The following is a 21,917-nucleotide window of genomic DNA, read 5'->3' on the forward strand; positions in this document are numbered from 1 at the left end:
CGCCGGGTGAAATATATAAATATATAAAGATCTACTTAGAGAGGAGGAAACGGGGAAAAGGAGGGGAGCTCTTCTGACAGATCGCAGGAGCCTTGAAGCAGGGAGGGGGCTCTTGTCCTTTCAACGCGGCTGGCTGGGGGGTAGGTGATGTCAAACACTGGCAGGTAATTTGGTGTGAGTGGGGCGTCCCGGGGGCAGAGGGCAGAATCCACCGACCCTCTCTCTCTCTCCAGACCACACATCAACCGCCCCCCCCCACACACACACACACACACACCCATCCGGACCCCTCATCCCCATAGAAGCGGTTCTATTTTGGGGTATGTTCTTGGAAAGTGTAGAAAGAGTCATTACACCAATTGACTTTTCATGTTCAGACTTTTGCTGTAGACCAGGCTTTTATTAGAGAAAGCATTTCTTCAACAAATCTGATATATAAAATACTCAATTAACAAATCGGAATTCACTTTTGATTAAGGTGAGGTAATAGGCTGAAACATAAAACACTGTTGTCTCAAGATAACCTCATCATTGTGGTCGAGTGTTAAAGGTGGTCCAGTCAGCCAGCTCCCTCACAGACCTGACCCAGGTCCCCAGCGTGTTGGCTGCTGTGAGGGCATGTCAGCCTCCAGGTTGGCCCTTAGCCCTCCTGCCTGGCCCCAGCTACTTGGCCCCTCCTATCCACCCCCTTCTGCCCGCATGACTTCCAATTCAATCCCCTTGGCCTGGACTCCTTGGGTCACTGTGGAGCCAGTAAGTGACCCAAGAGAGCCATTTGTGTGTACTATGCATGTGCACTGCACACGCACACCTGAAGAGCTCTGGCTGTGTGCATGATAAGACTCCGGTAGGCAGTCTGCCAGTCAGAAGTTTGGCCGGAACCCCTGGGGACGGTGAGGAAATGTCAGCGGTGCGTTGTGGAGGTGAAGAGGTGGATGGAAGTGGAGGCCCGTCCACATTTATTAAGGCTCCCAGGGATCTGGCCTCCTCTGGCCGTACCACAGGGCCTGTCAAGAGGAAACAGAGCCATATACAAAGGCTCATGAAGAAATACAAACAATATAAGCAAAAAATAATACATTTGGGCTACTGTACATGCGCTATAACCATTTGTAAGACAGAGAAAAAACTATTTCGAAATCTTCCTTCTCTAACCATTTTCTGGTTTCAAGGTTAAGGTTGCAGATCTCTCTACTGGTCAGTTTTAGGGTCCCAAATAGCACACTAAGGAACTGAATTAATCATTTAAGGTTAAGCTGCATTCTATGGAACTGAAAAGGCTTCCATCTCGAACCTTTTAATAGGAATTTGATTCTAGATTCATCAATGGTTCAATGGAATACCTATTTGCACTCCATGTTTGGATCCAATACTTCAGAGCCTCAATATAGAGGGAGGTACCCTGACTCCGTGCTGACTTTACACTACTGTACCCTTGAACAATCAAAGGCATGACTAATAAAAGGTCAAAGGCCCTATGACAGAATAACTTGTGACTAGACTAAAATAATGTGTGGGGTCTGCCACAAGTAACTGAGCCTTATCATGATCATAGAGAAAATAAAATATCTCTGGTGGCCGATTGCAACAGTATTCATTAAAAAAGCTGCTTCCACTGTGTTGTAAGTAGGGGACTTACGTGTCTAATGGTGGATGCAGTACCAAGATGTTCCATAACAGAAGGAAAGCATGCTGGATCTTGCCCTTGTGTGGACATCTTTAACTGCAACACAAGAGTTTTGTGAACATGGATTTTGTGAATACTGAAAAAAACCCTCTGGGTGCATTACAAGGGTGAGTTGGAAGAGCACTATTACTAGTGTAAGGGTGAACTCTGTAGGGTTATGAAACACTCTTGTTTGTATCATTAGGAAGTGGAGCCAGACATTCTGTTTCCTTACCATCCCTTCTCTCTCTCTCTCTCTCTCTCTCTCTCTCTCTCTCTCTCTCTCTCTCTCTCTCTCTCTCTCTCTCTCTCTCTCTCTCTCTCTCTCTCTCTCTCTCTCCACTCTCCCTCTCTCTCCTCAGCTAGCTACCCTTTGCTACCTTCTTATCCCTTCTCCCTCTCTCCTCATCCTTCTCCTCATCTCCCTCTTCCTCTCTCTCCCTGAACTACCACACTTCCTCACTCCCCAGTCTTCTCTTTTCCCTTTTCACCCTCCCTCCCTCCCTCCCTCCCTCCCTCCCTCCCTCCCTCCCTCCCTCCCTCCCTCCCTCCCTCCCTCCCTCCCTCCCTCCCTCCCTCCCTCCCTCCCTCCCTCCCTCCCTCCCTCCCTCCCTCCCTCCCTCCCTCCCACCCTCCAGTACCAGGCTTCAAGAGGAGCACCATGCTAAGAACACAAAGATGATCCCCGGCATCTGACTACATTGTTTTTCTCCCTTTGCCACTTTTCCCCCCCATTTCCGCAGCGTATCCCTCCACCCTCCCTCAGCCTGCTTTTCAGTCGGCTGCGGAGCTAGAGGGAGATCAAAACTCAAACCAGTGATGTGTGACTAACGGTGGGACACACAATACGCCGGCACGACGCTTTGATCATAATTCCATTTAACAGTGAAAATGTACAAGGCGAAGAAAGGAAGGGGGGGGGGGGGGTATGAGGCAGAGCAGGGGGGGGGGGGGGACGATTGTGCTTGTTACTGTGTCTTCATGCTCCATCAATCTCCAGTCGGTTGGGTAATAGTAAGAAAATGCAAGGCACGTAGTATACACAATTAAGGATCAGTTATTCAAAATAAGCCCCACAGCCAAGCCAAATAATTGTCAATTTTTTTGTCAAGAGACGAGTTCTGACTATAAAAATTTGAATCATCAGTCTACTTGACAGCTCACACCCATACCCAAAACTCGTCTCTATTTTTACACCATTGTTCAGTGTAAAGGATCTCTGGGGGGTTTTAAAGATTATTTTTTTTCAGTGTGATCCAATGAAAACGTAGGATCCTGATGTTTGGTAATACATCGGACAAGACCTCAGGTTTGGCTGGCTGAAAACAAAGACACATCACAGAAATACTGGGCTAAAAGCTGGATTTCGCCCAGCAGTGGTTGAACCAAAGGGATGTGGGGTAAAAGTCTACTTTGTTCAAAGGACTCTTCCAAAATCTTCACGTGTCACCTTTACACCCCGAGGAACAGCAAAATGGAGTCAGCTCTGCAGTTTGATTTGCTATTTACACCCATGTTGGAAATACACCATAGATGTTTTACTGGTACGCTCATTGTCCCAGTTTAAGCATATCTTAAACTTCTTTTTCCATGACAAGTTGTAGAGAAGGTTATATTGCGCGTTCTGGCAGAGCTGTCAGTGGATATCACAGCAGGTGGTCCTTTAGAACAAGGAGAAGAAAGTTAGAGCTTCTGTCACTAAGAAGCAGCAAGGTGAAAAGTCCTCCAAGGAATACCTGATAGGCACTTCATAGTTTCTAAGCCTTGAAATGTGCACACACACACACACATCCAGATAACTAGGGAGCTGCAGTAAGATAACATATACTGTAGTAGTTAGAGGACCCAGTTGGTTACTGCAAATATTATTGAGACTCGCTGAGGAACAGTTCACCTCCAATACACCTCCAGATTTCAAAAACACACTGGCGCGTAGACTGGGGAGTGTGTGTAATGACAGTTGCAGGATTTATTTCCTATGGTGTGTGAAGCACCGTGGCATTCCTCAGACTACCCTGGGAGAAGCCCCTGTTGACAGAGGACTCCAAAACCGGAACAGACGTGTTCATTTTGTTTCGTTTTTTTTACAACCGAATTGTACTGTACATTGAGACATAGTACTACCACCTTACTCAGTGTGCACATCATTTATTCATGTTATGTTGTTCGACACAAATGCTTATATTTGTATACGACATTCTGAACCCTGGCTGAGTTCAGACAGGGCCTTTCTCTCCACCAGGGATGAGCAATAGTAACCAGCCATGGTGGATTCCATTACACACAACTCATCCCCACACAGGTCCCTGAATTCCCTGGCTGGGTGACAGTGGCCGAGGTCGATCCATCAAGCTGCTGAGGTGTCTGTCAGTGACAGGGGCTGCCAAGGGCACCACTGTTAGCTGCTGTGGACAGAGTCTGGAGGCTGAATGGTGAGATAACTGGTCTCAGTACTGTGATTCTTCTGTCACTGTAAACTAGTCTTCCTGAAACAGATTATACCCAGTCTATACAGTATATGTCCATGGAGTCTCGCTCTCTGGTTTCCTATTGCATGGCTCCCTGGGTAAGTTAGGCTCACACGTTTGGTGCAAACAATAGTGTGAGAAAGTTCTCGTATTTTCACAAAAAAAACGTTTTGGACTGGACTGTTTAGTGACTGGTTTCAATGACCACAAGGCTGTTTAAGTGTGAATTCAAGGAAGTGATATTTCCTATCTGCTGGTCAACATCTTTGTGAGAGTTTCCAGAGAAGAGAGATCGACATTGTTCAATGTCAGCCTAACAATAACAGACATTTTATTTTACTACGACTTAAAACAATGTAATGCTCCAACTGTCCTACCTGTTTGATTAATTTCCTACACCAACTGGGTATGATGCTATTTAGGGAAGCTGTTTTTAATGGGATGGTTGAAACCACATAGCTTTTGGAGAATGGTAATAAGGTTAATTAACGTTGATAATTATGGCACACATTTTTAGCATCCAGGAATCCATGAACTTATTTTCAAACCTGGAGCTTTGTTAGGTTGCTGCCCGAGGGGGTTCTTACTTATTGGAGCACAAATTAGTGGTAGAGAAAGGCAAATTAAATAAGAAATGGCCATGAGTATTCAAATTAGGGCCACACATACACACTCAAAAAGAGAATGGTTGGATGGGTATAGCTGGAGGTCACTCATTATGCATTTTTAATGTTGTATTTTCCTACGAGGCATATCCCCACGTAAAAGAATTACAACAAAGACTACATTAGGAGCAAATGTGTACAACATTGCTGAGGGACATGATGATTTAGCAACCTCAATATACAAAGGTAAATTGATTAAATCTTTAAAAGAATACTTAAAACATATTGTGGTTGAAGGTAGATAAAACAAATTGTTGGATGAATTCTAGCCTGCAGACTATTTAGCAAACGAGAAATGAACATTATAATGATTGATACGAATGAAACAAAAGGCAAACAGACTATATTAGTAAAACTCATGTCATAAGGTCTTGAACGTTTAATTCAAAGTTGTTTTTTGGTCCATATACAGTGGTCAACAACTAAAACAGCAATTTACTTTTCCATGACAGATTTATGAAGCAAAGGGAATGCATGGTAGCAGATCTGTAGTACTATGTGTGTGTGTGTGTGTTCATGTGCCTACACATACTTCTGTAGGGCTGTGTATGTTTAAACTTCCCTATGGTTGTGTGTGCGTATTTTTGCATCTACGCTGTACAGATGTCTGTATGGTTCTGCATGTGTGTGCTCAGTCACATGACTTGGAACCGTGTGCGGCAAAGCCAAAGTGAAGGAGAAGAACAGTGGTCTCTGGCCACCTGCAGCAGGTTACAGGAAAAACGTTTAGATCGCTCGCAAGAGACAAGGCCTCTGAGCTTCACCTCAGAGCCCACATCCTACAGTACAGCCCACGTATGCTGCACCTTGTGTCTGCCTGCCTGCCTCTCTGTATGTCTGTCTGTCTGTCTGTCTGTCTGTCTGTCTGTCTGTCTGTCTGTCAACTAACGTAATGGCCTGCCTGCCTGCCTGCCTGCCTGCCTGCCTGCCTGCCTGCCTGCCTGCCTGCCTGCCTGCCTGTCTGTCTGTCTGTCTGTCTGTCTGTCAGCCTGTCTGCCCCTCTGCTTGCATCGACTTCATTTTTCCTCCTCCAAGCTCATGTGCCCCCCCCCCCCCCCACACCCCCTGTTCCAACAACAACGCTCACGTCACAGGAAGCAGCCACACACAGCTGCACTGAATAAACTGCAACAACAACTACTGACACTTCCTCCCACTGCCACTGCAGCTCTCCAACGTACCCTGAACACATTGTTTACACATTCCTCCTCGGCCGTCAGTTGACTGTCTCATAAAACCATGCACACAACTCAACACAGTTGATTCCATTAACGGTAATGCACCCTCATCACACTCAAACACTTTGTATGTTGAAGCATGCAAGTGGGAGTGCTCCAACAGTCAAGAGCCTTGAATTAGCCTTGCCATTTTATAAATCCTTACTATTATGCCATTACGTAAATCAAAACTCTAATTTAGATGGCTTCACATGGTTTGCTGTAAAATAATTTCTTTCCGCCTCAAATATAAGTTGCTGTTTTGTGGAAGGTATACAAATCTGAGCCGTAACTTGTCTAACTCTCTGATCCTGGCTGCTATAACCCCCAGGACTGGTGTGGTGTCTGTGTTGGTGAGGCAAGGATTAATGAGTCATGTTGTGTGTGTGTGTGCGTGTGTGTGTGTGTGTGTGTGTGTTTGTGTGTGGGTGTGTGTGTGTGTGTGTGTGTTTGTGTGTGTGTGTGTGTGTGTGTGTGTGTGTGTGTGTGTGTGTGTGTGTGTGTGTGTGTGTGTGTGTGTGTGTGTGTGTGTGTGTGAAAAGGGGTGGGGTCAGTCTACCCCTGTCTGCATGTCTGCCCCAGATCTGCTGTGACAGATCCCCCTGTAACCCACGGTGACAGCAGATGTTCTACAGTACACACAAACACACACACATTGAATAGCCCACACGTAGGCTGGAGAACACACACAGGCGTTGGTGAGCCCACACATGTTCTCACAGCTGAGCCTGGAGAACACACACAGACACACACATACACACACAGCGCATCCAGCAGAGGCACTGCAAGACCGAGAATGGGAGTCCCATTCATGAGGAATGACTGGCATATCAACTCAGAACCCCTCTCTATACAATGTAGCTACACAGTGCACTACACATACAGTACCAGTCAAAAGTTTGGACACATTTTTCCCATTCAATTGAATGGTTTGAATTTGGACTGGTACTGTCCATCGAAGAGAATCCAATTGAACTGCTCCTCCTGTTTGCTGGTATCACTCCCCATGTTCTGGTCGCAGGATTGAATCTGTTCCTACTCTGCTGTACTCAAAGGTCAATCTATCAGTTTCAAATCAAACTCAAATGCTTTATTAGATTTTTACTAAAATATGGTCCCATTCCCCTTCGATATCTGGTTTTCTGATTGAAAACCAAACGCATCCAGTGTGCAAGCCTTCCACTATCTATAGTAGGTCTTTTTGTTGCATCTCGGTCAGATCTGCTGTCTCAGAGATTAATCTACTACAGGACAGAATGTGTGATAGATTTCAGTTTGTCTTTTTAATGGCCAGATGTTTGTCAGTGCAGTGACACATGTCAGTAAGCATTCACCCTGTGAGTTATCGACCAATAGGAAGCAGATACAATAAGGCTCACGTAAAAAATAAAGTATTCAAGACTCTGGTTGAAACGTAACATTGTCACTTCTTGAACCTGCACATGAATGGTCTACGCAGCAAACACATAGAGGATTGATACATGGAGGTTACTAAATTGAGTTGAGGAACGCCTTTGTAGAGGGAAAGCAATTTAAATGTTGTAAAGATGTCGTCTGTCCGGTAAGGTTGTCTAGTCAGGCCAGTATATATTGTGCCGTTTTGGATCTGACTGAATGAGCTGAGGTTTGTTGTTTTACATCTGTTACGTGTTCCGTGCAGATTGCAGCGTGCTAAAAATGGGACCCATGTTTCCTAATGGCTAACAGAAGAAAACTGCCTTGTAAAAATGTTAACACACACACACACACATACACACACACTGACCATCCTCACTCAAACCCTCACCCTACTTCCTTCCTTTGGTACCTCAGAGGCCTACTCCCTCAACAAACTCAGAGGCCCCCCCTAAACCTCCGCTCCCCACTAAAACACACACACACATACACACACAAAGAACACACTTCCAGACACGACTAAGCTGGCCTGCTACATGGCGAAAGATAAAAGGCTCAAAAACTGGATTGAAATCCTATGAGCTAGCAATCCCTGACAAGTCCTGGGCTCCAGGCTGCTTTTTTCTGGGTTGGAACCTGATTAAAAGTAATCTGGAGAAGGGGAATAACCTGGACTTGAAAAGCCATTTTCTAAGTTCTTAACATAGCACTATATACAGTAGTGGGAGCTCTGTACAATAGCCCCATTGTTTATGAGTGGAAAAAAGTATTTTCTTTCAGTTCACTTGCTCTCCACTCAGGGTCAATGAGTATCCTGTCGGAGTCAAGATAATTATTCAGCTGCTCATTCTTTATAATACATAGCCACAGAGTTGATTCTATGCATTTTAATACATCTCCTCAACTGAGAGGAATTACCCTTGTCATTTCTGTCATGTAAGAGGGCCTCTTCAGGACTGGCCATTCTTCAGTTCCAGTTCAGGGCTGTTCCCTGAGGGCCGCCATGTTTAGCTTCAATGTCTCCTTTCATCTTCTTTTTCCTCCTCTGCATGGATGTCAGGATGTCTCAGACTAGTGTGTGATTCATGCTGTGTGTGTGTGTGTGTGCGTGTGTGTGCGTGCATGTGTGTTTGTGTGAGCAGGTGTCTATAGGGGACCATCAGGATCCTGACAGTACACAGCACAGCTATGTACTAGTACACCTCCCTGAGTCTGAGTTTCCCTCAACTTCTCACGCCAGCACCCCCCACCCCCCACCAGCCCTTTGGGCCAGAGTTACATTACAGCCATTTCTCTCTCCTTGGCAGAAGACAGGCCTTGACATATGTCCACAAGGCCTGGCTCTCTCCAGAGAGGAGTTGGCTTGCCATGAAACGCACTCTCAAAGTTTGACATCCATAGGAGGACAGAGAAGGAGAGTAAACCAGTTCCATTATTATTAGTGCTACAGTAGACCAAAAAAAAACATCTCATAAAGTTTGCGATAAAGGTAGAATTCGTGTTTTTTTTTTTTTTATGATATGAAAGGAAAGATAGAGTGAAGACAAACGAAGCCAGCGGATAAATGTTTTCCTTTCAACGTCTCTTGGGCTAACCCCTTCAGATTTATGGGAGTGCTCCGCAGGGAGTCCTCTGACAGGCGGCAGGATACAGTGACCTAAACCCTGAACTCCACCGTTGCAGAGAAAAGAAACGGAGAGAAAAGCCAGGGCCTGTTTTAGAGCTCACAGTTGCCATCTTGCATAGAGAAGGTATTGTGTTGGAGCTGTGCATGCTGCGAAGGAAAGGACACATTGTGACGTCTCGAAACATCTCCCCGGCGTCAAAGACGATGTCACAGGAAACCGGTGCCGTTCAAAGGGGTTCAACGTCGGGGTCGTTTATGACGACCGTAAAGTTACGCTGTTCTGGAAGACTTCGAAACAGACGAAAGAAACCGACTCAACCAAGCGCGAGTCAAAGATCTTTCATAATAAAGGTCCTGCATATGTTTTCCATTAATGAGACAGAACACAGGAGAGGCTGTGATTCTGTAGGGCGACCGGACCGTATTCATGAGAGCGGGGGACCTGGGGTCAGAAAATACCAGAGTGACTCTTCAATACCACTACTCATGCAGTCCGGTCATGCTAGGCATAGCAAACCAATACTACTGGGGCCACATTGTAAGAACAGGTCAAAGCGAAAGGGTTTTGTTTTGGTTTGGTGATAGCAGACAAACGCCAGCCCGTCTGTGCCTCCTTCCATCCATTTAGCATACTGGCAGTGGGCGTAGTGAATGCAAATGGGTGAAAAGAGAGGACATCTTTGTCACACGCTCTATGTTGACACTATTAGGCACGAGTACTGCGCGGGTTTGACCGAATGATGCAGCCTAAGGAGGTTGGGGCCGTGTGTTTGTAACCGAAGCGTTGTCGACACACACCCAACTCAGCCGTAGTCACCGACGTTTGCGTCGAGCTCCTTTCATTCCAACTGACAGTGGAATGTTCTGTCAGATGTTGGAATGGTAATATGGAGCTGGGGGATCCAGCGGGGGGTCCGGGGCCGGCGCTGGACGCAGGGAGGGCTTCTCTGAGCCAGGCCTAGGCCAGGCTTGGTGCTGGGGGTGCTGGGGCTGCTCCAGATGGTTCCCTCTGATCATTTATTGATGACAGAGAACAGAGAGCTGCTCCCAGCTGCTGCTGCCTTCACACTCACCAGGCCACACACACACAGGACACACACACAGGACACACACACACAGTACAGGACACACACACACAGTACAGGGCACACATTCACAGGGTACCAAACACACACACACACACACCCAGTACAGGACACACACAGGCATACACATGCTCCTTCTTTTGCACACTCATTTCCCCCTCACTCTCTTCTATTGCCATGTCTAAATCTGCCTCTCCTGCTGAACCCACCCCCCCCCTTAGTTTCTTTCTCTCTTTCACACCCTCCTCCTCCCTCACTCTCCCCCTCAGTGAGCCTGTGGTGCCGACTGTTGTGTCACTGAGTTTGTCACACAGGAAGGGAAGGCTCCAGATGACTGGCTGGGAGACTGGAGAACGCTTCAGTACACACACACACAGGCACGCATCGACACACACACACACCGACACACACACACACACACCGACACACACCGACACATAACACACACAAAGGGACACAGACACACTCTAATACACGCGCACAATCTGCACACTCGGATACACACCACACACGCAGACACCCATGGACACAGCAACACACACACACACACACACACAAACAGACCCTTACCCTTGTTGTTCCTGTCTGCTATTCCTCCATAGCTACGTAGGTCAACATTCCTCCGCTCCTGCATCGAAAGGACAAAAACACATCTTCGTTAGTTAGAAGTAGCTCCAAATGAATTATTTAACTGCGAGACTCAAATTGGAAAGACAGAAAAGGTTTTTTTCTATCCAGGTTCTGTTGCTAAAGGAGCTCCATAAAACCATGCCCTTCCTGAGAGCATTATAAATAGCCCGAACACAGCCCTTTGAAGTCACACATGGGACACTTATGTGATATACGGCATGCTCTCCATCCCCCTCAAAGGTGCAATTAATGCTAACATGCATTGTTACACACCACCGGTTCTACGGTCACAACTTCTCCTTTTCCCACGTGAGAGAGGGAGGGAGAGGGGAGAGGGAGAAAACAAGTCTGGTCAGAGTCAGTCTTCCACTGACCTGGGCAACCTGAAAGATTCCATAAAGAAGACCATTTGCAGAGCTAACTGTTAAGCTACGGGGTGAGTATGAGGTTGTGTAGGTTGCCAGATGTGGTGCTATGTGATATAACCCCTCCTGTGGGACCCTCTCTGGAATGTACAGTTGCCTCCCCACGTACAGTCTAGCTTTTGGCTTCAACCTCTGATGCTACCAAATGTCTCTCTCTTAACACACACACACACACACACACCTCTCAGTGAACCTTAGTGACCTCTTGAGGGGATTAAACCCGCAGCAGGGGACGGCCTTTTCAGTCGTCCTCAACCCCTCCGCCCCTCCACCCCTCCACCCCTCCACCCCTCTGACCGCCCCTGCGGATGTCTCCAGTCCTAAAACCCCTGAACGTGAAGCCAAGACGGCTCGCTGGCTGCGTGACGAGCGGACGGATGGACGGGTCTGTATCCTCAGACAGATCAAGGTTAAACTTCCTCAGTCAGTCTCCGTTTACAAAGTTACAACACAATAGTTAGCCACAGTCCCCAAGCTGGATGAGAATAGTGTATGGTAAAAAAGAAATACAAGCAGAAGGCTACACTTTACATAACATTTACATGAACTTCTGTGTAACTACATAGCAATGCCTGGGAATAAACACATTACAGGTCACTTAATGATAATACGTTAATCTAGTTGACACATTCATCCATAGTGACACGTTGTACAAGGAAGATTTGTACCTGTGACCCCTTGATTTGCAATCAAAAGCTCTAACAACTAATCCATACAATACCCTGTTTAGCCATGTGACCGAGGTAAATCTTGAGCAGAGGTGTCAGCCAGTTAACTGTGCTCTTCTTCTCCGTTTACTGCTGTACTGTTAATATCTGTCGGAACCCCAAACAATCATTTGAGTTGTTGTTAAACAACAGTCGTCTGTTCTTCAGAGTGCGTAACCAGAGGGGCTGAAGTAGAAAGCCCATCAGGATCACACATGAAACAGTCCTTCTATTGACAAGAGAAGCGCTCCTGAGGCGCACTGTTTTGCTGAATGGCATCTTGTGGATCCTGAGCAGATGTCGTAATGTGACAGAGCGAGATTGGCCCCAGGCTTTAATGTCCGGCTGGCTGTAAGTGCACACGTTAACACCTGGCGGATGCCTGCTAGTTTAAAAGGAAATTTTATAAACGCACCAACTCAATAAGGGCACTTCAAAAACACACTCTCTGGCTCATGTTGAACCTCCCTCCCTCCACCTTCTCCCGCATTTATTTGAGCTCTCTCCCCCCCCCCCCCCCCCCCTAACCTCCCCTTCTCACTCTGTCTTTCTCTCTGTCTATTTCTCTCTCCACCCCGCCCCTCGCCCTTTCCCTCTCTCTCTCTCTCTCTCTCTCTCTCTCTCTCTCTCTCTCTCTCTCTCTCTCTCTGTCTGTCTCACTGTAAGAGAGTTTGGAGCTGAGGTCAAAGTGTCCTGGGGAGAAAAGCTCCAGGTGTTTGGAACCTGTGTAGAGTTAGAAAACAGCGGGGTGCATAATGGTTGGTCATCAAAGACAGACAGACCAGACACATCTAATACTGTTGTTCAGAAGACCCCACATCTACGGGCAGAGCCATCTGGAAGAGACTGAAACATGCTGGAACAAAATAAGCCATCAGAATACTCTAATTCAATACCAAGTACTAATGAAAATGAGAGAGAGAGAGAGAGAGAAACAAAAAGAGAGATAGAGAGAGAGAGAGCAGGGGGGAAAGACAGGAGAGAAAGAGAGAAAAAAGAGAAAGAGGGAGAGGGTAGAGGCGCTGGAAGAGAGGCAGATGGCCCTATATGTGCAGATGAATGGGAGGGTCCTCTCTTTCTCTCACACACAGACACACACAGACACACACACAGACACACTCTTCTTGTGTCAGGGCTCTAACACAAACACTCCAGAGGGTTTTGTGTGTGTGTTTGTGTTAGAGCCCTGACACAAGAAGAGAGGCTCAGTCCTGTAGATTTACACAGCAGGCCGGTGGCTGCTGTACTGACAGACAAACGACACACACAAACACACACGCCTAGGCAGGTGTCCCAGTCAGGATGATGTCTTTTCTTTTACCACTGAGAAACAACACAGCAGCATTGATGTGTTTCTCTCTCATCAGTTAGTTTCTAATCTGTTGCTCATGTCTTCATCAGACATGGAGGTCTGGTCTGTCGGCACAGTTTTCCAGGTTGGTATAAAAACCTGTTCCCCACCCTTACAGGGCCAGATGTTCTGTTGGAGTTCTGTTAAACGGGCCTACAGCACAGCTGGCAGAGTTTCCCTGTTTAGTCGTTTTCTTAGTTTGATTAACTTTACTACAGCACACGTGTTGCTCACAGAAACCGCTAGGCTCGTTTTTCCCTTAAAGGTTCACATGTGAATCATGGATAGGCTCAGTGTGGGTGTTGGGGTGTGTGGGGTTCAGTGATATTCATGATCAAGTAGCTAAACATTTTACGAGAGGAGTTACAGTTTGGTTGAAGCATTAGATTCAGCTGTGGATATTTAAGTTCAATAAAACACCCATGAGTTAATGAGACCATAAAAACAGGTAGGGAAATCACTGAACCCCAGGAAGTTCCGACTGAGCATAACAGTATGATATCACGACTCCTCAATAAAGAGTTTACCCTTTACGTGTTCTTGGCTTCACGTGCCAATTTACAGAGTTGGGGCACAACAACTATTCTTGAATAAAAATGGTATCCACAGTACACAGTTGTATTTGACTAGTATCCATTTTTTACCCTTTTGAATGTGTCTAAAATCCACAGTCTATTTCCCAATCTGTCAATAGGGAGTGCTGTTTCCCATGAATTGGCTTCTATGCTGGAACACGGAGGTAACAGTTGCTTTTCCCTGGGCCTCCGAGATACTGGATGGTTTAGCTCCACCACTAACCACAGTCGGTTTAGATCCTCTGCTGTGTTCACTCTTAATTCTCTGTGAGTGAGTCCATTAACTCAGAGAAAGTCGATTGTTTACACACGGTTTTGACTTCTTAGACTGTAGCATCTAAATGCAGTCAAATGTCTGTTTCACTGATGAGGTGATTGTTCTGCTGATGTGCACTGATAGAACAATGACCCATTCTGAAGTTGTCAGAGCTGCCTCAGAACTAGGAAAGGTCACCCCCTTCTTTGAAAACCAGAACTAACGACAACACCAGCAACACTCATGTTTATGCATCGTTTTATTTCCTGGCGTAAACACTTTTTCATCAAGCTCTTTGAAGGACACTGCCTTCAAGGTACAGCTGCCTTCAAGGCACCCTTTTTCCCTTTAATTCAATTCCCACAACGTACCTCCCCCCAAAAAACTCGGGGCTTCACATCCTCATTGTTCAAAGCCCTGTGGAGAGCAGAAGATAAAGTCTATGCTGGAGTTGGTGGGCTACAACAGGGAGTCTGAACACAAATCCTACAAAGAACCTGAGTCTGGCTGGGTTCCTGCGCTCAGCTGTGCTGGGAACAGTATCAAAGAAAGAGCTGCCTGCAAGGCAGATCAGCCTGAAGCCTAAATTGATTTACCCCCCCAAAAAAGAGAGAAAACAATTGATTTTAGTGTAGAAAAGATGATGTAGCTCTGCCGTACAGAACAAATATCTTGTTCAAACTTGGGCTGTTCTTGAATCATATTTTTAAAGAGCATTAAGGATTTAAGGATTATAAACTCTGCATCCTGATTTTGTATGCTGGACTAAGCTTCTGGCAACAATTCTACAAACTAATTAGACAACTTCAGTCTAACTTCAACAGATAATATAGACAGTATGATTATAAAAATTCCCCCCAATGATTCCTGAGTTTCTTGGTACAGTAAAGCTTGTGAGAACAGACAGGTTTGTGTTGGTGTAGCCCCGTGGCCCAGTGCGAAGGGAGCAAGGTCAGGGAGTCTACTGCTTCCTACTTATTCTGCTGCAGCTGGTAGTTTTCCTGCTAGCTTATGCTCCAGAGATTCAACCAAACCCTGCTACAAAGCCAAGAGCCAACAGCTAAGATGGATTCACCTGCTCTCTTCCTCGCTAGCCCCTGAACAAAATGGTAGATGAGACCCAGAGAGGGGTCAGGGGTCAACTTTGAAAAACAAGGATAAAGTGTCAAAGGTCGCCTTACCCCACAAGCCTCCAGCAACTCAAATGTTAATAGTGTCTGGGATTGTGCAGCTGGCCAGCTTCCTGGTCACGGCTGGCTATTGTTTAGAGTGTCTCTGGGGTCGCCCAGTGGGAGAGGTGAGAGATGACCCTGTTTGGTTTGCTGATGCTGAGGATTCTCTTATTGAGCTCCTGTGCGCTAGCTACCTCCAGGATCCCAGCGACACTGTTTCATATGGAGTGTGTGTCTGTGTGTGTGTGTGTGTGTGTGTGTGCGCGCGTGTGTGTGTGTATGTAATACGTGCCCATGTCCCTTATTTTACCTCCGTCGAGACAGAGGACCATTCCAGAATCTTGCCGCCACTCAGGCAATGAAGTAAGAGCAGGAGGAGAAAACCTTTGCTTGACATTTGTCTGTGTGCCCTACTTGTGTCACACAGAAACTGCCTGGAAATGTGGTTATGAACATAAAAAATATATAAATTAAATTCCACCGAACAACCAAAGAAATACAACAGCAATAGACCGGCAAAAGGACAATTGTGAAACTTTTAAGATTGCTTTTTAGAGGGTATTGAGACTACATTTCAAATTCACAGTAGCACTCTTGAAACACAATTTGATTTACAAAGCTCTAGGCTTGATAGGCTCAACTAATGACATAAAAATGTAGATTAGAGATTTCACTCACACACAAAAACATCCCTCATTTCAGAGACAGCTGTATACTGCGATATTTTCACTGTAAAATCAAACTGATTTTTGACTATTGTGAGGGCACATTAGCATAACAAGAAAAAGTCCAAAATGAGGCAGTTACCAGTTCAAATCATAAATTGCAGAGCGAACGTTCCTCAGACTGTGTGATAATTTGCATCAGTATTCATGATGGTTAAAGTCGGGTTAGAATGTGAGACAACTTGTTTTTTTACAATCAGAGTTGCTTCCATTGATCACACATAAGCAGACACACAGAGACCAACATATCTTCAGTACAAGCACTCATAAAATCATAGAACTACACACAGAAACACTCACATTGCACAACAAACACACAGAGGCACCTAGCACAAGACAGAAACCCAACCCTTCCCTTTGCTTGGTTACAATCCTAACCACAACAATTCACCTAACCTTTAACTGTCAATGCCATACTTTAAGCATGGCTTTTCTCTGCTGTTCTGCATGAGAATAGCATGAACTTTCGAGTTTACATCATCGCAATTAACGGGAGGTTGTGTATGCTAGACGGCATGGCTCCTGGCCTGTGACTGCAGGTCCGCCCATGACGTTCTCTGTGTTTTCCCTGCCAGGCGCTAATCTAAACCACTCTGTGGCCCGGGGGAACACACCAGAACGTTCCACCACTCTGCTGTGATTGAATGTAGACACAGAGCGGTTCTTGGCTAAAGAGGGTAACAGAGGTGGGTGTAGGTAGCCCAGAGCCGTAGCCATGTAAAAACTGGAGGTGTCATAAGACTTACTAAAGCCTTTAGTTAAACAGGTCAACAGGTTGACCTGCATGCCAGCTTGGATGTTTACCTGGCTGGGTGGCTGACTGGCTCGCTGCTTGACCGCCAACCTGCTTTTACAAGTCGTTCTATGAGTACATGCCTGCTTGACGGCTTGCTGGATCTCTTGACTGCCTGCTTGCCATTTTGGCTGGGTGGTTGAGAGGAGACAGGAAGGACTGCGGGCCCCTCTGGGCAGCCCTTAGTGGATCTCCCAGGGGTTTAGAGGGACTTGGTCATCATGCACCATCATCAATCAGGCTTGACTGTCTCTGAGACTCTCTGCTCTCCTCAGGGAGCCTCCGCGCGGGTCATCAATTGTCACTTTCCTGACAAGACAAGAGACACATTCTAAACTAAACACGGACGCGACGAGGAGTTCGGGGATACTCCGAGGGTGTACATTTACCAGGGTGCATTGTGGGGATTCCTCACGTTAACAAGCTGAGTGCTGGTGGCTGATAAGGAATAATGGGATGAGGGAGAGAAAACAAAGGTAAGACAGCAGGGAGAGCTAAGGTTGATAACCAGGCTATAATGAGCCTCTCAATGTCCCAAGGTTAATATTGTTCTGCTGTGACATTTTGCATGCTACAGATTTAGCAAGGGGGTTAAGCTGGAGAATAGGAATGAGGTCTGATCTGGGCTCCTGTTGCCTTCTCTGGCTAATATTTCTAAATTAAACATAAATAAAAGATGTAACCCAAAACAGAACCTTCATCTCAATCAAAAAGGGAGAGAGAAAAAAAATATACATTAGTCATTCTGGCCGAGTAGCTCCATGATCCTGTTTCGCCCCACAAATGTAATTAAGTGTGAGCCTTTAAGGATAAAGTAAGCTTGTTAATAAGTTCTGGAAGTAATGAAAAAAAGCACATTTTATTGCTTTAGAAATTATATTGAATCTAATAACCAACACCAATCACATGGACATTGTCATTTCGGCACACATTTGCCAATTCAAAAATCTAATAATTTCATTATTTTTTCACCTGAGGAGTAAAGAGTACCAAAGGCTGTGGACTGTGGCCAGAATGACTTCCTGCTCAGATCACTAGCTAGATCTGAGAGATCCTCATGTAATTCATTGCTTCATTAACCAGATTGATTGCCTGAGACTAATTGATGTCTTTCGAAATGTTAGTGGAAAAAAAATCTTTGGGATCTTGAAGAGAACCGCTGATTAGTCAGGAAAGTGCAGTGGTCTCATTCCTGGGAATCAATGACATTAGTTTTAACTGGGGACTGACTGAAAATGGTTCTAAACGGACTGACAGATTCTAACTACAGACAGACAGGTTCAAACTCTACAGATGGCTTGGCTTGCGTTCAACCGCATTTCAACCTCAGGTCCATGCCTTGCCTAGCACAGTTTCAAAATGAATTTCATGAAGTGTGTATTGGTCTTCAGAACCAGTTCACCAAATGACTCTCAAATCTCTATCACCAATACAGACACTTCCATCTCTGTCCTTCATCATCAGCCCCGACCCCCGGCCCCCTGCCACTAGAAAACCCCTGTCTCATCTACACCTCCTTTGAAACTTTACCTCTCTTCAAATAGAAAAGAGAACAAGCTCTGTGTATCTGGCAATCTTTCCCCCTGTCCCGGTGTAGAGAGTGAAGTATCACACAGAGCTAGAGTCCATGGATCATGGTAATTGCTAGCACTACCTCCTGGCTAGAGATATGAGCTCATTATTTTTTGGACTCCAAATCGGTCCCCCTATCCCCTGCTCTCCTCCTCTCCCTCCTCCTCTCCCCCCCCCTTTCTCTCTCTGCCTCTCCTCTTTCTCTCTCACTCTCTGTCCGGACCATTTAGAAAAAGTTCCCCCACAACAGAAATCCCAACGCACCCTAGTAAACAGCTCATATTTCTGAGCTGGCGGGGTGCTTGTTGTAGGGAGTTCTTGTTAAGGGAAGTGAGTGAGTCTGCTGATACCAGCTCTGCCCGGTGACTAAGTCAGTTGTATTGTTTAATAAGAATAGGTTGCCTGTGGGGGTAAAGGAGATCAATATCTGTGGTGAAAATACGATTGACATACAGAATGAATCATGATGTTGGGAAGAATACAGGACCCAGACACCTGTTATGTTGTTACGATACAAAGATTAGAGACAAACAAGCTTTATATCTCAGCTATGACTAAATCTCCAAACAATGAAGGAGGAAGAGGTGGAGATGTTGCTCACGTGTTTGTCAGGGGACAAGGTTAACGTGCAACCTAAGTGAATATATTGTTCAACATAAATGATGTCAAATTGTTTCATTTATGAGTATTTCTGCACCAGTCCTCTTGACACCTGAAGTACAACACCGGGAGAGATGGAACCCCATTCTGCATGCATTCCACCCCATCATCATTTACCATTAGGCCAAGAGGACATACTGACAGTCCTGTGGTGGAGAAATGTTAACAGCTGACAGAACTGAGCATTTACCCGAGAGTTGCTAGTCAAACCCAGCCTGGGCACCGGGGGTGGGCATGGAAGGAGATGGGCACAGCTGGGTTTGCTTGCTGCCCACATTCTCGCATCAACTATTCCCTCGGGGGCTAGTGCCACATGCAGACTGGCATGACTAGCAAAGCTGGCATGATAGGTCAAGCCACCAGCCAATATAGCCAGTGGGCATGGAAGGGATGGGCAAGTAGGGTGTGGAAGAGATATCCAAATACAATTACAGGAAAATATAGAGTGTGGATGCAAGGGAACAACTCTGCTTCTATTCTGGCTTGCTGTGATGGGGCCATATGAGAACTGAGTGAACTGGGGTGTGGGTTTGATTATACACAGCCTCAGAGGAGTTTATGGTTCCCTCTTCCTCTGCCCCCACTCCCTCCCCCTCGCTCGCTCCCTGTATATGTCTTTCTGTCTTTCTAAGAGGACATATTCCCACACCCTTGGGCCAGACATTTGGGGCTAGTAACAGCTAGATTCATATAATAATATCCATCCCTTCTGCCCATCCATCCATCCATCCATCTACCCCTCTAAGAATCCATTCATCCATCTATCAATCTATCAATCCATTCTTCCATAAATCCATCCATCCATCTGTCTATCCATTGATTTATTCACACATGTATCTACCCATCCATCTAACAATTTTCCTATCAATCCATCTTCCTCTGTCTTCTCTCCAGGCCAGACTGCTGTTTCCCAGAGCCCAGCTGTCCTGCATACCCACAGACGGGGGCCTTGGCTCAGGGTGTCTTTCATGTGCAAGGCAGGAAACTGACTGTTGGAAAAAAGGAGGGAGCGAGTGTATCTGTGAAACAGATATCGGGTGTACAGTAGAGTGAGCGAGAGACAGCAGAGGGGAAAGAGGGGAAGAAAGGGTGAGCGTTTGTATGCGAACATGCATGTGTGTGTCTCTCAATCTCAGCCACCAAACCCTCCAAACGTCTCGACATGGAGACTCAAACGCGAAACCCTCCTTTCACCTCCACCTCCTGCCACAGACTGTCGCGTCATCTGACAGGACTGCCATTCCACAATCCTGTCTACAACAATAACGACTCCCTGCCTTTATTTACAGTATCTGCGCTGCTATTAATTACAGGGATCTGGGACTGAGCTGGGCTTTGAAATTGAACCAGGTAATTACAGAGCTTCTGTGGTCATCATGCCATTCCTCAGGCGTCCCACCCGGTCTGTGTCCAGGGAATCACGAGTAGCTTTAAAACTCTTAATCACTTCACACCTTGGTGGCAGTCACACAGATAATTTACTCAAATCCCGGTACGGTGTACCACCTCACCGTCTCAGGAGGACTGACGCCACGAAATATGCCACTAGATCCTGCAATGTGAACACGGAAAGGATGGTGGCTGTGTTAGCACAGGCTCCTCTATCGGGGAAGAGTTTGTGTGGTTATTGCCGATGTCGAAAACCATTTTCTGTTCAAATGGTCGAGAGAGGCGGAGGTAGAGAAGGGGATGGGTGGAATGATCGTCAGTCAGACAAACATATCTATGTGATCTCTATTCCCTCCATCTCGTCCTTCCGTCCCCTGTGATCTCTCATCCACGTCGTGGAACGATACGATTGTGTGGAAATAAAGGCGAGCTCTGGAGGACCCAGGACAGGACAGGAGCCGTTTCCCAGGTTTGCAGCTGCGAGGATGAGAGCATGGGAAAAGAGAGGGAGGAGAAGAGAGGGAGGGGGGGGGGGGGGGCGGGAGAACAGAGGGAGGCGACGAGGAGAGGATTCAAACGGAGAGAGGGGGGGGGGGGAAGTGTGGGAAACTGGATGTAGCAGCCTGGGTAGATGCCACAAAAGTTGGACGTGAAACTCGGTTTCCCATGATTCTCGCGTCCAGAAAGTCAGTGCAAGAAGCTTGGAAGGCGACGAATGAAAGTAAATCAATTTGATTATAAATGCGGGTTCCAATAAAGTTTGATTATAATTGAAGGGCTTCAAGCAGACTGGGATAGGGAGAGACCATGTGAGAGGAAAGCTCGGGCTACAGTGTGTCTCTGCTCCTCTGCCTCTGGGGTTGCAGCGAGACACCCGCAGTGTGTGTGGAGCGGTGGGAAAATCCTGCCAACTCATATCCTACTCCACCACAAAAAACGAAACCCTAACAACGATTTGCGTCTCTCATTTGCCTGTGAATGCCCGCAAGGTTCCCTTCCTTTCCTGTGTTCTCCCCACCTCCCAGACCCCCTCCCTCATGCAGCAGCATCGAAATCACGACCAGAAAGGGAGCCGTCTGAGGGAGAGAGATGCCGTTGAGGAAGGCGTCCTCTGAGCGAGCCGGGGGAGGCTGAGTTTTTGGGAGAGCTGCATCTTCAGCGAGGAGGTGGCAGTCGGGGGGGGGCAGGGTCACATGATGCGGCAGCCAGCAAATGGGTAGGCAGGATTTGAGGTTCACCGGAAAGTTTACTGGGTCAGCAGTGCACAGCTGGCGGAGGCAGACAGCACGGAGGTTTGGGCTCGCTCGAGCAGGGAGTACCAGTCACTGTAAGCTGCTCCAGCCAGACAGACTGCATGTGTCTGCTCGCTTCGCTGTCTATCTGTCTGCGTGGGAGACGGAGAGAGGGAGGGAGGAGGAGGGTAGAGAGGAGAGAGAAGGAGGACAGATCGAGAGACAGCCAAAGGGTGAAAGAGAACAGACATCTCGTGCCGAAAGCAGAGGCAGCTGAGGTGAAGAGTCGGAGAGAGGGGAGCCTAAA

General features: G+C 46.6%; 1 long non-coding RNA gene across 1 annotated transcript in view; it reads right to left on the bottom strand.

Annotated features, from left to right (window-relative positions):
* Positions 1-380: 380 nt before the first annotated feature.
* The window catches only part of LOC146300985 (uncharacterized), a 76,355-nt gene continuing 54,818 nt past the window's right edge, over positions 381-21,917 (bottom strand). The window contains exons 4-6 of the long non-coding RNA XR_014729526.1: positions 10,694-10,751; positions 1,640-1,723; positions 381-1,007 (exon numbers count right to left, since the gene is read on the bottom strand). This is a non-coding gene — a long non-coding RNA (uncharacterized LOC146300985). The remainder of the gene's footprint in view (positions 1,008-1,639; positions 1,724-10,693; positions 10,752-21,917) is intronic.

Source organism: Hypomesus nipponensis, chromosome 2 (assembly GCF_054491055.1).
Source record: "Hypomesus nipponensis isolate SF chromosome 2, ASM5449105v1, whole genome shotgun sequence".
Lineage (NCBI taxonomy): Eukaryota > Metazoa > Chordata > Actinopteri > Osmeriformes > Osmeridae > Hypomesus > Hypomesus nipponensis.